The following is a 13,982-nucleotide window of genomic DNA, read 5'->3' as shown; positions in this document are numbered from 1 at the left end:
GAACCATAAGCTCTAAAAAATTCCTGCTCAGTTGTTCATTGATAACATCACAGACATTGCTAAAACACATTCCATTCATTTCCAGCATTTGTCAGTGGCATTTCAACGGCATGCATATGAGTGCTTCTAATCCATCAAAATTCTTTGGAGTGGAAACTGTTCCACTTCAAATACAAAGCCTGCAGAACTAAGGTCTACAGTTATGTGTTTCCCAGAATTTTAATCTGCCTCTGGACACAAAAGTAAGGTATGCTAACAGAGAAAAAGGGGTTTTTCTGTTGTTTTTTTTAATATTTGCCAATAACTTTCTGCACTCCAAGGAGAAAATTATTCGAAGGCAAGGAGAAAAAGACAAATATTGAAAAATTAGTACTATGCATCCAATCACTTTATTGTGAGGCATGTCTGAGCCATAGATGCTTTAACATGTTCAAAATTAGTCCAGATTATCCATATGACTTTTTAATTATTTGTTAGAACTGCCTTAAAAATATTACTTTATTGTTGCTGAAAGAAATGATGTCATACCAAATTTTATAACATCAAACGCCCATTTGCCCATTTCCCTTGATTTTTCACTGCTCCTGTGCCAAAATGAAAGGTAAGTATTATGCCAAGTGTACACTTGCTGAGTATGTTTGTGGATATGGTATCCTGTGCTATGATATGATATGATATGATGTTTTTGTCTTCTAGTGTAGTTCCTATATATTAAAATATACGTGTTCTTTGTGTTACTACCATATACTGTGACAATGTATGGATAAATACATGAGTTTAAATCCCTGGGGAAAGATGCAGCTTTTAAAACTATGGTACTTTTATCAGAAAGTGAAAAGTCTTCGTTCAAGAATGCTAAACTCATTTCTAAATATACTGGGCTCCTTTGAACACTTGCTAAGGATTCTGTACCCAAGAATGAAGACAAAACTAAACCATTTTTATGGCTATTTTAAGAAACTCAAAAGGACAGCAGCTCTGCAACAGATAAGGTAGAGTTAACCACAGCTTTTTGTAACCCGTTCAAACAGGTATATGGCAATTCGTGAGACTGCATCAGGTACCTCCAAATCTCTCAGTGAATTTAATGCTATCAGCACTGTGCTGTCTTATCTCTCCTCACCCACTCCCATACAAAGATACTCTCCAACAAGGTTTTCTGTCACCAAGGAATAATTAGGATATTTCACCACTTGTAAGCAGAGTGACCTGGGGAATATTTAGGACAATAATTAATGCTGACACAGCAATCTGAATGAAGACAACCTGAGACATATTGACTAGGTCTCTAAGCATTATACACTGGCATAATTAACATGAATGAGTGAGAAAACAGGTCTCATCCCTCCAGTAGTTCCTAAGTCTGCTGAAGTTTTCAGTGTTCCCAAATGGAAAACATTCCCTTTTCAATGAAGGTTGTGGAAATATTTAGCTATGAAATCATGCCTCTTGGAGAACACGTATCATCTGCTTCTAACTTTGAATATGGAGCTGCTCTGTAGGTTGAAAGGATTTATCTTTTGATTCTAATGAGTTTTGCAGCACAGACAGAAAAATAAAACAGGGGCTGTACCTCCCTTATAAAATAGTGTCAGGCATATGATTGAATTCACAACCTCAAATACACTGCTTTTCCTGAAACTGCTTTTAAGTGTGGAGCTGCTGCCTATAAAATATTCAACAGCAAGACTGAAAGGCAATTCTTCAATTTCACAAAAGCAGAAAAATCAAAGGATAGCTGGGGTTTGTTTTGGCTTCATATGTTTTGTGGGTGGGGTTTGCAGGTAAATCTCTGCAGCACAGCATAGGGGTGATTAATTGTACTGGTTGCAGTAGTCTTCTGTGGCAGTGTCCTGGAGGTCTCCAAGTTCATCTGGTTAATGGATGTTCATATTCTACCACTCATAGCACAAAGATGTTAACCACAAAGTGGCACCCCTCCATAATTTGCTCTGCTTTCACTAAGTTCATGTTTATAAGAACTGTCCTGGTTTATGAATGGTATTCTCCAATTCACTGCCCCCATTGAGACCCTCCCAAACCACATGACACTTTCTCACCTCTTTCACTCCCCTCCCCTTTCTCACTGGAGCAGGATGGAGTTGGGAATTGGAGGCACAAAAGGTGAAGATCACAGGTTAAGATAAGAAAAATTTACTGGAAAGAGCATTGAGATAAGAAAACAAATAGTAACAACAATATTAATTTAAAAACTATTCAAAAGAGAGGATGATTCACTGCAAAAATGGTCACCACAGACCCTGAGATAATGAACGATGGTGAACAGTCACTCCCCTGCCTGACACATTTTTTCTACTGGAAGACCTCCCCTTCCTCTCCAAAGCCAGAGAGCCCCTTCCCTCTGATCCCAGCAACAATGTGAGGTGGTATAGAATGATATCTAGGTCCTGGTCATGCACCCTCAGACATGCTCCTCTTCCAGCTACTGTAAAAAATCAACCCTGTCGCGGCCAAAACACACAAACTTGAAGTCACCTCCTATAATTCAGTATTGCTTTAGATAGTGTGTTTTCGAGCCTCTGTATGCTTAAGAAGTTATATCACTCAAAATACTGAACTTGAATTCCTCACTTCTGAAAAAAACTACAGGAAAGTATAATTGTGGCAAAAGTAAAGTCTGAATTCAGCTTCTAAGTCCAAAATGTCACTATTATTTTAATGCTGCTTGTAGAGATATTAGTGTAAAAATAAATGCAGTACTGGAAGGTACATCTATTTCTGTAGTAACTATATTGCAACTTATTGGTGACTCATGATGTCTTCATTATATTTCATGTTCTATTTTTATTGAAATATCTTGCTAATGATTCCTTCATAGGTGAGTGTGAAGACCTTTGGTTTGTCACATTATGAACCTGGAAGAATCCTAAGCTTTGTCATGGTACTGTCACCTACCCAGTATCCCACGCTGAAAGTGTCCAAGTATATATATAAGTCATCTGCTTCCTGACAAAAAAGAAAAATCCCAGTGGTTCACCAACATACATGCAACTTGGTCTGGTAAAATGGTGGCATGTTATCACTTTGTTTTGGTGTTATTCTCTACTATACTACTGGAGTACTTTCTAAATGCACCAGTCCATGTCCTCCTGGAACCTGCAGTCAAAACTTGGGAGTAACGGCCAATAAACTCAACTATTAGTTTATTTAATTAATAATTAATTTATTTAATAAAAATCAATAAATCCCTTGCAAAGGAGGACAAATATTTTATACAAATAATTTATCCACCCCCCTCAAAGATGACTTCAGATATCATTAGATACACAGAATGTCACATGAATGTCACAAAAAAAAATACTCTTACTTCTTGAAAAAAAAGAGCATGTGAACTATTCAAAAGACTTCATGTATTCCTAAGCTTACTTATCAGACATAACTACCTATTTCCGCTGTTGATTTTTTGTCAAAAAGTTCCCTGTAGCCTCTCCTTGATAAAATCAAGATCTACTCAGTTTCTCAGGACTTTTACTATTTGCTGTCCATCCAAAGAAGAGAAACAGGGCATCCCAATTTAGGAATCAATCATAGTAATCAGTTTGCAGGAAGGAATGTTTTATGCAGGACAAAGGGCTTCTGATTATTAATGCCTTTACCTCTCAACTACAAAAATACATTTCAGGAGAAGACAGAATTTTACAAGTGAGGAATGAGCTATGACAGACTGATAATAACAAGCGATTATTACACTTCAGACGTCAAATGCATGTCCTACAACATATGAGAGCAAGGAATCACAACAGAATTTTGAAATTCAAAACAATATCACCTTTTACATGCTCTGGAATGTCCAGAAGAAACTTCACATATATTTTTTACACAGAAAACGCTGACAGATTAATGCCATGACTTACACCTGAAATCTGAGGGGGAAAAAACTTGAGCACTTCACTCTTTTGCCACTAGGTTAGCTGTAGGATTTGTGATTCACTCACTGTGAGTTCATATCTGTGTCTAAGGCATGATATCAACAAACTACCTGGGCAAACACCTACTTAAAATATCAATCAACATACCTGAAAATACATTTCCAATGACATTGTTCATAAAATCTAAGCTAAAGGAATATTGTGGAGAGTTGAAGAGCAAAGAGGAACACAGCTAACACTGCAACATTCAGTTGCAGTGTTAGCAGAATTCCACCAGCACACTCACTTCCACCATTCATAAGAACTTCTAAGGATTTAAGCCCAAGGTCACCCACATTTTTTCTAGAGGGGGCATATCTCATGGGAAAAATTTCCTGCCAGTTTGGAAGGAGACAGAGCTGAAGTATGTCATTGCTTCAAGAAGCATATAAAGGGTTCAGCTGTAGAATTTCTTATTAAAACCCTGGAATAGCTAGTGGATTAGTGAACTGAGCATCTGTTAATCTAATGTTGGGGTTAGGCCTTTATGGATTGCTGGGAGCACAACAGCAGCACAGAGGTGCTCTGCATATCCTCCCTTTTCATAAAGCCACAATATTTATATAAAAATGGCAAATCACCCTATGGGCTGATTTGCAAGTTTACTCCTACTTAATTCTACAAGGCCTTTTAACCTGCCTGTTGGGATGCTTTGCACCAGTTCTAATTTCCACAGGAACTTCAAGGTTAACTCCATGTGGAGGATATTACAATAATACTATTGGGAAACAGATGCTCAAAGCCTGGAGCATCAACCTGGAACAATAACTTTTTTTTTGTTCTTCCTGTAGAATTGCAGATTGGAGCCTTTGTCCTCATGAGTTGACCTCTCACTGCAGCTTTTCTGGAAGGTGCCCTTCCTCCAGCATGCAGAGCTGAAAGATGCTGAAGTGGATTTGTCTTTATTGTTCAGGCAAGGTTTGCCTGATCCATGCACTGTTGCTGGCAGGGAAGCTCTTGTCTTCCAAATGGCACGAGTATGGGTTTTGTCAGGGAGCGGTAGGTTAACAGCGCTGCCATTTCAAGTGGGACTTACCCGCTGCTCCCTGGAGACCAGCAGCCATGGGGGCTCCCTGAGGGGGCAGGACAGAGCCAGCAGCCAGGGCTGTCCCACCACCCCAGCCAGGGAGCAAAAGGGCAGCCCAAGCTCAAGATACAGCTAAAAATCAGTTCCCAGAGAACAAGAGGGGCTTTGGCCACTGCCTCATTGCAGCACATGTGGAAGCCTCTGGCACATGGGGAGCACAGTTGTCTTATGAGCTGGTCCCAAGTCCCAGTGGCCAAAACTCCTGGAGAGGTATGGTATTTCCAGGCCCTGACATAAAGTACAAGAGGTATAAAATCCATGGGCCCAGTCTTTCCACTGAACACCAGAAACAGTGGCATCCCAATCCTCAGTTCAGACTTCCTCTAAAAATCTACTTATATTTCGAAAATTATTCTGTGTGCTCATATGCAATTTCAAGTATCATGACATTACCAATTAGACTCTAGACTTCTTGGGAAGTACTTTGTGGTCTTTGATATTAATCAGAACATGCTTTGTTTTGGGCTAAATACAAAATCAATAAGGAAGCCAAATTCTTTCTAAATGTTTAGGATCTTTGTAATTTTGAATGTTCCAAGAAAAAAAAAGTTGTGCTTTTGAATCCCCAACCTCCTTTTGCTTTCTTTAATCATTTCTCAGAAACAGAATAAACAGAAAAGGAACAAGGAATAGTTTGTAAGGCTTTAAGTTTTCAGAAGCATAACTTGCCTTACTATCTCCTGCCCATTACAAAAAGATTGGAAAAGAAATTGCTGCCTTTGGCTTCAACACAGGACAAAATTAAATCAGTGGAGAGATGAGAGTCTTGTACTCATAACCACATGCAATAGCTCACAAAGCCTAGTAGTAAGGAAGTAGAAATGTTGGACTACTGCCTAAAGAGTGTACATACAGACCTTGAGTACAGATCATCATCTTGAGTGTCCTAAATAGGATAAATAAAGATTCCAAATACTGTGGCATATAGCAACAGGACCCTTGTCTTCAGTAGAAACTCCAGTAGTTTGTAATCCATGAGAGTACATCCTTACACAAAGTTCATAGTTTACTGCAATAACACTGTACCTGGGTCAGGGCAATCCCAAACACAGATACAGGCTGGGTGGAGAATGGATTGAGACTAGCCCTGGGGTGAAAGACCTGGAGGAGTCTGCAGAAAAAAGCTCAGTATGACTCAGGTCTGCATGCCTGCATCCCAGAAGGCCAACTGTATCCTGGGCTGCATCAAAAGAGGCGTGAGCAGCAGGTTGAGGGAAGTGATTCTGCCCCTCTACTCTGCTCTTCTGAGAACCTCCCTGGACTGGCAAAAAAGAAAGACATGGACCTGTTGGAATGAGTCCAGAGGAGAACCACTAAGCTGATCACAGGGCTGCAAGATCTCTCCTATGAAGACAGGCTGTTCAGCCTAGAGAAGAAATGGTTCCAGAGAGACATTATAGGAGCCCGCAGCACTCTGTTTACCCACTGCTTTTCTGACCCCATATTATTCCCCCCCCGCTTTTCCTTGCCCCTAGCCCTGGCCACTCCCTCGGGCTCTCCCTATTGGTTCCTGTACCCCAACTCTGCCCATGTACCGCCCCTGGGCCCTGGGCAAACCCCCCTGCACCCGGATCGGGAGGTCTCTCTGCCTCTGAGGGTCGCCAGGACAAGGTGTAACTATTAAAAGTCCTCTTAAACCCTCATGGGGAGACCCTTCTCGCCTCCTTTGCCATCACTGGTTGTAACTCTGATAGCTGCCAGAGCAAAACTGTGGAGCCATCCGAAATGGGCTATGGGAGGGCGACAATGGTTGCACTGCCCTAAGCAGCTCCACTGAGCAATCAGGGAAAGCTGCAGTTTGCTAAACTAAACCTAGCATTACGACAGGAGCCTTCCAGTACATAAAGGGGACTTAAAAGAAGGCTGCAGAGGGACTTTTCACTAGGGCATGTAATGAGAGGAAAAGGGAGAATGGCTTTAAGCTGTAAAATGTGGGTCTAGATTAGACATTAGGAGGAAATTCTTTAAAGTGAGGGTGGTGAGGCACATGAGCAGGTTGCCCAGAGAAGCTGTGGATGCCCCATTCCTAGAGGTGCTCCAGACCAGGCTGGATGGGGCTCTGAGCAACCTGGTCTAGTAGAAAGTGCCCTGCTCACAGCAGAAGTCTTGGAGCTTGATGATCTTTAAAGTCCTTTCCAGCCCAAACTATTCTGTGATTCTATGATTCTGGCATGTGGGATATTGGCTCAGTTACAGGAAGATAAAGACAGCCCTCCAGAGCCCTACTCAATATCTTCTAAATGGAGATCAGAAATTATATTAGAAGGAACTATGTTACAGGCGAGACTCAGCAACTCTGCTTATATATAAGTGACTTCTGACTACTTGTATAAATATAAGCTTCCTGTGGATTGCACTGCAGGGCTTTCAATGGTCTTGCACTGTGACCTGAAAATGGTGTTCAGACACCTTGATACTTTGCATCTGTTATGCATTTAGTTTTCAAGGATCTGCAGGAAAATAAAAATGTCAGTTTTCATCTTGTGCACCATATGACTCAGGCATTTTAAATCTGGCAGCTTAATCTTACAGATCTGGCAGTTTAGTCTCACTGTGTTGTTTTTCACTTTTAAAACAAAACCCTCCCCTTTAATACATAGCACAATGCTAAATTAAAACCCCCATGTAGTATGTATCTAGTATGGTCTCACTTATAAATGTTGCCACAGTGATGTGTGCTGAAGGACTTCTGGGTTCTTAGCCAGAAGACAGCCGTAATTCATACATGGAGATCATAACATTAGGGATGCATCTCAACACAATGCTGTATCATTCTCCTCAGTCAACAGCATCCTCTCTTTAAATTTAAGTTCTTGGGAGCTCAGATGCTTTTGTATTATTCATTCAGACGTGTGGCTTTGCACAACAGGACACTGATTGGCACAGGGTGCCATGAAAGCAGAAACTGTAATGATTCTAGACTTTCAGCACAGATGGCTTCAGGGCTTTTCCCTTAGATGTTGCACACTCTACTAAGGCAGAACTTTGCCATTTTGGATATTAGTTGATGTGTAGGAACATGTATTCATCTGAGACAGGTCCAGCTGGGAAGAGTTTTAATGCTTTGTTGTGCCTGAAGTTGCAAGCTCTACAGACTAGAAACATGGAGATGTTTGCTTAGACACTTTCTTGTCTTCATATTATTACATAGTTATATTACAGAGACCACTTTTCTCTGACTTGCAGCAGTAACGACAGCCAAAAGAACTTACTCTTTCTGTGTCTCTTCATTATAACCCTACAAGTAAATGCAAATGCAAAAATGTAGTCTTCTGTTGCTTGTTAGCTGATGTAGTAAACTCACTGTCTTTGTAGTATGACTTGTTTATAATTGCTGATGTTGGCTTTGTATTACTTGTAGGCATCTTAAATACAAAATTCTGTTTATGTTAGCTGTATAACAAATTTACAGTCCACTATGTATTGGAGAGTGTACTATGGAGTTTGTTTCCAATGTCGTTACTACCATCACTCACAATTACATCATTTGCATTTTACAAAACAGCAAATAAAATTACTTCTAAATCTAAAAATGCAGTAAGAAAAGCATGGGAAGGAAGCAGTCTAAATTATATTGACCTTATATTTACATGGAAGCAGAGAGTTTAATTACCATCTTTTAAAAGTAAGAATTGTTCCACAATGAGATCTTCAGTCCCTCTAATCCTTCTTTCCATTTCCTAGTCTGACCAGCACTGGATGCTTCAGAAGAACATATAAGAGTATTACAGGAGTGCCAAGAGAATAAATGTCCTTTACAACTGTATTCATCTAAGTTCTAATAGCTGAAATTTAGCTTAACTTCTAGAGTCCCTAACAAACTTGTTCCTAAGTGCCTACAGCTGCAATAACTTTAAATTTTGAGACTGTAACCACCTATTTTCTTTTTACACATGCTAGATTATTGTTCTTGATTACTTGCTGTGATGACGAATTCCATGGGCTCAATATACTACACTTCTGGAAAAGTACAGCCTTTATCAGTTAGGAATTTTATGCTTTCTTGTAAAATTGAATAGCTCTAGTTTTGCTAGAGAAATTATATATTCTTGAATCCTGATCTAATTTACCTCACTGATCCTTTTAAACATGCACACATTAAAACAGCTACTCTTATTTGTTCCTTTTCTGTGGTAGGATGTGTTTTCTACATCTGTTAGAAAATCACCCCCTTTTTCACGTTTCAACCACTTGCTTGCTTTCTTAACACCTGACCAAGACTATGGTAGGAAATGGTGAAACTACTGTTACGCACAGATGAAGGTAAGCTGCTACACCACTGTGCTATTGTTTCCCATACTGATCAGCATACACTTTTCTCTTGAAAAAAGATCTTGATTTTCCTTTATGTTTTGTTGCTTGTTTGGCTATTTCTGCAATAGGTTCATATTGCATTAGCCATACAGATGCCCTACTCCTTCACCCACAACTTTAAAGAACTCAATAAAATATGGAAGTCAAATGTTTTCCTTCAGTGAACAATAGATGATGCACTTGTTTAGACCAGCTGCTGTCTGCCACCTGCCCACTAGAGAGGGAAGGTGATGGATTTTCAGTATGTGAACCTGATCCTTGTTTGAGAGTTTCCATTTAAAGCTGGACCCGGGCTCAACACAGCAAATAATTTCTGGGAAGTAGAAGTGGTGCCCTATTCTGCTCGCCTATACCTTTCCTGCCTTAGAAAATAAAATTGAGAGCTTGCTTTATGCGGAGCTCCCATTTCAAAAACTTCCACTTATCTTCCAGTCCATCTGAAGGCACTCTGACTTCAGAGGCTGGTAGGTCTGATGGTTCTGTCAATAGAAACACGGTGCCTCTTCATGGTGCAGAAGAAGGGACCATGTCAGTACACTTCTGCAGTAACTTGGCTCTCTTTCTTCTGCAAAACAGTAACACGTACTTATGTTCCATTACAAAGCAGAGGTTTAAGACAATTCCTACAAAGCAAAGGGTTTAAGCCTGTGTTTAACTCTTAATGACTTTTCTTGCCTCATTTTTTAATTAGGAACTCTATCAAGCTTTTCAAATTACATATTAAAAAATAAATTACAGAGCTGCACAGCCCCTTATCCTAAAAGCCTCGTCAATTTGTCGTCTTGGGATTTCATGTCCATCAGTCTTATCAATGAAACATGTTATGTTCAGAGCAATCAATGAAGTGTCCTGTCTATAAGAGATTATTAGCTTCTAGAAATCTGAGGCCACTATTATGGACAGAAGCTGCTACAAACTAATAGAAACTAAATGGAATGGGAACAACAAGACCAGGAGAACCCACAGGAAAAGGACAAAACAAAACAAAAAAATCTTTTTCAGGCAAAAAGTAGAAATTAAATAGTGTAAGTAATAGCGAAAAGTCACAATGGGCAATTGTAAGGTGACAGAAAAACATACAATTGAAAGAAATAATGAAGTACAGCCAGTCAAAAGAACGATATGCACTCCTCTTGCAAGTGCTCATTCCTTACAATTTAGGCTTTTTTTGTCACTGGCGATGAATCAGATTTACAATGTATCCCACCAAAAAGTCATCCCAGACAGCTCTCAGGATGGTGACATTTAAATTTAAAAGACCCCAATAACCTGGAAAAGCAGAAAATAATACTGCTGCTTCTTTAGCATACTATTTTGTTCAGCATTAACATTGTATTAAATTTTGTGCATATGAACTATCGTGAACTTAATTGCAACTGAAGTCGCCTTTACCTACTAAGGAAATGAGGTGAGCTTTTTCCCATATAAATATATCTCAGCTCTAGAAGCAGAACTGCCATGGGTGAGACAAGTCAGTGATGAAAGATAATCAATCCTTACAATTTATGACTGCTTGCTAAACATACAAATTACAGGTAGCTCAACAGTCAGTAATTCTAAAAAAGTACTGCAAATAACCAGAAGCATTAATAGTTTTAGTCTTTCCTTATTTAACAAGTGCAGCTGGTATTCAATTTGCAGGAGGGAGGCAGTCACAGTGTGGGGCTTGGCTTTTTATCAGTGATCAAGTGATGATGATGAGGATGAATGAGTGATCTAACAAGAGGAGTGCTGTCCCTATTGATTGTGTATTTCTGCAGTTACAGAAAAAAGTTCCTACCAATATACGTAGTGTTTAGAAGCCTAGTTTCTGTTCAAACTCGGTAGGAATTATATTTTTAATTGTATTTTTAATAGGCATCTGTGCCTAAGAAATTTAATTCTATCAAAAATTTAACCATGATTGGCCTCCTAAATCTCTCTAGTGCCCTTGGAGAACGTCCTTTGGAGTCTGAAAATGACAATTTTACACTTAGAATAGTGTCTATAAATTGCAGAGAATTACACAAGTAACGTACTTATTTCGTCTCTTACGCATTATCAACTAATAATGTTACTTCACAGTTTGTTAGCTAGGATCCCTTACAACAGAGATTCTGTAATGTGGGAATTCCCTTTGATTTTCATTAATTCAATACAATTCTGAGACTTGCAGATTCAGCAAGGTTTCCTATGGTAATTTAACTGGCCCTGCAGGGCAAGAGCATTGATTTGTTTCACTTGGATAAAGACAGGAACACCACAAGAGCAGGTTTTGTGTTTGGAGGTCGCTGACCTTCAGTCAAAGGCTAGCATGTAGGGAGGCATTATTCCTGTCATATCTGGGAGGGCAGAAAAAGAGAGTTGACCAATATGCATGAAATGGTCTCTCTCACTGTATTGTGTTTATTAGGAGATGTTATAGAATTAGCAAAAGTATTCCTAAACACTCTGAAGCAGTGTAACAGGCAGATTGTGCAAATAATACACATGAATAGCAGTATGCAAAATAAAAATTAATTTCCAGCTGTGGAAAGCCTGACAAGTGTTTTCACCTGGTAAAGACAGCATCTTGATGATACCTCTTGATATCTCACCATATGAATAACTACATCAGGTGCAGTAGGCTCCGTATAAACCACACATCAAGTTCCTTCATGCTATAGAAGAGTGATACTCTTCTTAAGAGCAAAATTGATAGATATTGAACCTGATACACTGACTCTTTCCTTACTTTCTGAGGAAGGCAGAGTTGTAAATAATCTTAGTTTGACTAATCTTTGTTATTGCAACAGCTTCAGTATATTTGCCTAGCACTGAATCAGAGTCTATGTTCTTCCAGTGATGTGGTGTGGGGCTGTCCCCACATTTGCGCCTTCCAACTCAAAGCATTCCACAATTCTATGACTCTATATTGGAAGTAAAAAGTGTGACTCCTAATACAGAAGAATTTCTAACCCAGGTTTAATCTGCAGAGACCAACACAGCAACTGGTATAGAGGTCTACCTGGGACCCTGATCATATTTTTCACTTCTAGCATGGGCTCAGGTTTTAGCTGTCATGTTTTGACACATTTTCTTCCAGTCAGAAAACCCAGTGTGAATATTGTGTAAAGTAAAAATACATCCTCTTGTAAAGGCTTGGCTTCCACTTATCGAACTCCAGAATTGTTAATATTCAGCACCAAGATAATCAAAATTCAGTCCCGGTCTGTTTCAGGAACTGGTTAAACTTACTGCCTACATCTTGGTCATCTATGGATTATTCTTAGAGTACCACAGAATTGTATCCTTCTTCATTTCTGCCATGCATCTAGTAGATACACTCACCTTCCAAGTTTGCTATTTCTGGCAGGTTTTGAAAGAACGGCTTGCTTTTGTTCACCCTGGGAGCTAGTTGCTGTCACTGTTTACCTGTACTCTCAGACTCTCAATGGAAAGGGTTCAGCCTTCTGTTTGAGAGTGGAAGACTTGTGCCCACAACTGTGGGAACTGAACTTCACCAACATAGCTTTATAGAAACTGCTGGCATGTTTGGCATTTACCTTAGCAATAAATACCTCAGGCCTCCCCTTTTGGAAATAAATTTTCCCCCCTTCTTTTATCAGAAAAATCACTACATGTAAGTGCTATGCTGCAGGATATTTTAGTTTTGTGTCTATGGCATCAAGACTGTGAAATGCATGAGATTTATAAATGCACATTCAGCTGTGCCTAGGATTACCAGCATAGAGAATGGGCTGCACAATACCAGTGGACCTTGACTACAATATTTTCCCATATGGATTTCATAAACCTTTCTAAACAAAAGTGCATCTCTTTTTTTTTGGCACATGTGCTATTTTGTACATGGCAGTTGTGGCTACAGTAATTCTATTCCTGAAGTAACAAAATGAAATCATATAGTCAGTATTCTAGTCTTTACAGTGTCCATTTAAGAGTCTGCCCACTTATGTCTACTCTGATCAACTTATTATTTGGGATCCTGTTTATCAAGAAGTCTTCATTGCTTTGATTAACCAGCATATAAATTTCATCTGTTTTCGTGCTGCATACATGTGACTGTGTGGTGCAGCTGCTGAAAAGACAGAGGAATGTTGCTTGTGTAAAACATAGAAATAAGAACTTATTTTCAATTATTCCACACACTGACCTTGGAACTGGTTTAGAAGCTGCTTATGTAACTTTGAAGGGTTGAGGTGTCACCTAAGAAAAGTACATTAGAAACATCTGAAAAGGCAGCCTGAGAATAATTGTCTTTTCATGCAAATGGAAAATTTCCAAAACTCAAAATATGAAGATACCTTGTACACCCAGGCTAAGCTGTGTATACATCTCTATGCAGACCAGAAGCAAAGGAACAACAGGATTCAAAAAAATAGAGTAGGATAAAAGCAAAGGAAGAGGGTTTCAGTTTTGAGTGTATGCTGTAAAGCACAAGAATGAAACTGGCTGGCCTCAGCTGTTTCAACACAACTTATTTCCATATGGTAAAATAATGCATTGCAGAAATCTCATGATTTCTTTGCCTGATTCATCTCTGTATTTACCCAAAAAGCAATTTCCTATTCAAATGGAAGAATCGTTGCACCATTGCTTTTATTTGTTAGGAACAATAACAAACCTTGTCCCTTAGTTTTCCTCTGGGAAAAAAAAACCACAAAAAAATCAAA

This window comes from Coloeus monedula, assembly GCF_965178545.1.
Source record: "Coloeus monedula genome assembly, chromosome: Z".
Lineage (NCBI taxonomy): Eukaryota > Metazoa > Chordata > Aves > Passeriformes > Corvidae > Coloeus > Coloeus monedula.
The sequence above is the reverse complement of the archived record's forward strand: the minus strand, read 5'-3'. Positions refer to the sequence as shown.